Source organism: Trichosurus vulpecula, chromosome 4 (assembly GCF_011100635.1).
Source record: "Trichosurus vulpecula isolate mTriVul1 chromosome 4, mTriVul1.pri, whole genome shotgun sequence".
Classification (NCBI taxonomy): domain Eukaryota; kingdom Metazoa; phylum Chordata; class Mammalia; order Diprotodontia; family Phalangeridae; genus Trichosurus; species Trichosurus vulpecula.
The window spans coordinates 173,049,437-173,053,346 of record NC_050576.1 but is presented as its reverse complement, the minus strand read 5'-3'; positions in this window follow the sequence as shown (position 1 = coordinate 173,053,346).

Below are 3,910 nucleotides of genomic sequence, written 5' to 3'. Positions count from 1 at the left end.
AGATTGTAAGTTCTCTTTTTGTCTTTTTTTGTATTTCTAGTGCTTATCACAGTGCTTGGCACTTGGTAGGTGTTTCATGAATGTTTATTGTTGATCTGACAAGGCTCTCATATCCTATATATATAGTAATAACAGGAATATATAAGATAAAAACCATTGCCTAATAGATAAATAAAAGGATATGAACAAATAACAGGCACTTAGTAAATGCTTGTTCCCTTATCGCTAAAGAAGAAATGCAAACTATTTACAACTATATGAATGAATGTCCCAAATCACTCATAAAAAAAGAGAAATGCAAACCAAAACAACCTTCATACCTGCAAAATAGGCAAAGATGACAAAAGATGGAGGAATAGTCAGTATTGGAGCGATCGGGGAAAGATGGGCACAATAATGCATTGTTAATGGAACTGTGAATTGATCCAAACCATTCTGGAAAGCAGTTTGGACATATGTAAAGAGAGTCACATAGACATTCCACTGACTGGCATATGCACCAAGAAGATTAATGACAAAATGCAAAGTGCTTTATACACAAAAATATTTATAACAGCACTTTTCATGGTGACAAAAATTGAAAACAAAGTAGATGCCCATGAACTGGAGAGTGGCTGAACAAACCGTGGTACATTGACATGATGGAATATGTCTGTGCTGTAAGAAACGATGAATGTGATGAATATGGCACCAAGTATGGAATGAGTTATGTGAACTGAGGCAGAACCAACAAAACAATATACAAGATGACAATGGAAAAAACAACCACAAAACAATTCTAAGTGACTCCTGCAAAATTATAATGACCCAGGATGGCCTCAACGAAAAAATATGGGAAGATACTTTTTTCTCTGCTTCTTTGCAGAGGTGGGAGAAGGTACACATGTAGCATTGTATTTACTATCACAGTTTTTCAATTGTTTTTCAGATTTTGCTGAACTTCATATTCTTCTCTTTTTTGGAGGGGATATTTTGTTACAAAGAATGGATTTATGGGAGGGTTGGGAGGAGGGAGACATAAGGAAATCTAGGTGATATAAAAACAAAAGATAGCAAGAAATTTTATTTTTTAAAGAAAGAAAAATTAAAGAATTTTCTTCACTACTTTGACCCAGTTATTTCTAGAAAAGTCTTTCTTTCTCAGAATCGGGCAATGGGATTGTCCCTACCAGCTCATCCCAAACAACCTCCCTGGAATTCAACCTTCCCTCTCTCCCTGCCCACACACACACATGTAGTTTCCTCTGCTGAAATGTAAGAGGGCAGGAACTGCTTTATATTTTCTTTTATATCCTCATCCAGTGTCTGGTACACAACAAGTGCTTAATAAATGCTATTGATTAATTGATTGACATGGATTGGACTTTCACAATCATTTCTACTTCTTCTTGATTCATTCTTACCTCTAAGCCCTTACCCTGATAAAGGCCTCTTTCACAGTTCCTTTGGTCACTGATGAAGTGGATTTATTTCAATCTGGGTCCAGATTTCAGGTTGAAACTGCTCCCCTCAATGCTACCTTGACTTAGCAGATCTCTCTATCTGTAGGGGAGTAACACGGAAGAGAAAAGGCAGTTTGGAACAGTATCATGAGCCCTGACTTGTAGTCAAGGAGGCCACCATTGGACTAGAAGTGAACCAAGTATTTTAGATAATTTCTTGGATCTCCAGGTTTGACATCAAATATTTAACATGCTAAATAGAGTGAAACCTTCCCTCTGATTAAGTGCAAGCAAGAAATTAAGGACTTTTGATGCTAAGCCTCTCTGAGGCCCTGAAGAATCAGAATTGACCGGGTTGAATCAGGCAAATAGCAAACTGTCAAAAAACTTTTGAACTGTTGAAGCACAAATGAGACAAAAATAAGTACTATTTTAGTTAATTAAGTGATTGAATTAATAAATAAATTTGATTTCTGGATTCAAAAAGACCTGAGTTCAAATCTGACCTCAAACACTTATTAGCTGGGTGACCCTGGGCTAGTCACTAAACCCTGTTTGCCTCAGTTTCCTCATCTGTAAAATGAGCTGGAAAAGGAAATGGCAAACCACTCCAGTATCTTTGCCAAGAAATCCCCAGTAAAGTCACAAGGAGTCGGACATAATAGGAAGAAAAAAACAGCAACAAAATGAGAGTGATAAATAATATTGACTCTACCCCTCCTGAGGTTATTGTAAAGAATATAGCTTTGGAGCTGGAAAGGACCCTGAGGCCACCAAGTCCAACCATTTTACAGATGAACACACCCAAGCACAGAAAAGGTATGTGATTCACCCATTGTCGCACAAGAGACAGAGAAAATCTGAATTCAGTTTCTCTGACTCCAAATCCCACATTCTTTCCCTATTCCATGCCTTGAAGATCTTAAAGTGCTGTGTAAATGTAAATTATTCTCATGCTTATGTCCTGAATGTCTCTGAATTCCCCACTTCCTAAGCAGCTCAGCTTGACTGTGGTCTTCTAAAGCTTCCGCATTCTTTTTGAACCACCCCCCCCAAACCCTTTTCTCTCAAAACCAGCCTGTCTGGGAAGGACACAAAGCTTTTGCCTCCCTTCCTAGGTCTCATCATCTTCTCAATCCTTTAAGAAAAAAAAATTGTTTTTCCTTCTCAGGAGCCCAGACCAAAATGACTCTCCATCCTAACAGCAGCCAAAAATTCTCTCCAGGAAATCAGTGCTGTGCACACTCGAATTCTCTCGGAGGCTGACAGCTGGAAACGATCCCTCTCTTTTGATCTCCTAGCACTTTATCGTCCTCTCATACACCCTGTCATCCTCAGTGTACAGGCTCACAAGAGCCCCTGTATTTGTGTTCGAATCCGTACTAGATTATAAGTGCCTTCGTATGAGCAATTATGTTTTTGTATCCCCATCCCTAATCCAATTCTCTAACTTTACAGAGGAGGAAACTGAGACCCAAGGAGTTTAACTGGGACCCAAGGTCAAGTAGTTAGTCATAAGTATTTATTAAGTGCTTACTATGTGCTAGGCACTGTTCTGGATAAATGTTCATTGACTAACTGATGTCCTGGCATATAGTAACTGCTTAATAATTGCTCATTGACTAACTGCCTGACCTTGGGTATCTCTTAATCTCCCTGGGCTTTACTTTCTTTACCCATAAAATGGGACAATTGGATTAGATGGCCCCTGAGACATTTTTTCCCCCTTGTCCTCTTTCTCCTCTCCCTCTACACTCTCTTCGCAATGAGATCAGCTCTCATAGGCTTAACTGTTATCTCTACGCAAATGACTCACAGGTCTATATATCCAGTGCCAGTCTCTCCCCTGAGTTTCAGTCCTGAATTACCAACTGCTTATTGGACATTTCAAACTTCATGTCCTATAGACATCTAAAACACATGTCCAAAACTGAACTTGTTATCTTTCCCCTATTACAAATTTCCCTATTTTTTATCAAACGTACCACCATCTTTCCAATATCCCAGATTCATAACTGCAACAATATCCTCAACTTCTCACTCTCCCTCACCCAACATATCCAATCAATTGCCAAATATTCCCCTTTCTGCCTTCATATCTCTCCCCTTTGACCCTTTCTCTCCACTCCAATAGCCATCATGTATAGTTCATGTCCTTATCACCCCTCACCTAGATTATTTCAACAACTAAGTCTCCCTGCCTCAAGCCTCTCCCCATTCTCGTCATTCTCACATATTGCTACCAAAGTAATTTTCATTCAATGAAGATCTTACCAAATGAGTCTTCTTATCAATTTCAATGGCTTCCTATTGCCCCAGGATCAAATATAAGCTCTTCTGCTTAGCTTTTAAAGCCTTACTCAACGTGGCCCCAATTTATCGTTTGAGTCTCATTGGACATTACTCCTCCTCTCACACTTGGTGATCCAAACTGGCTTTGTCTCCGCTCTTCACACATAACACTCTAT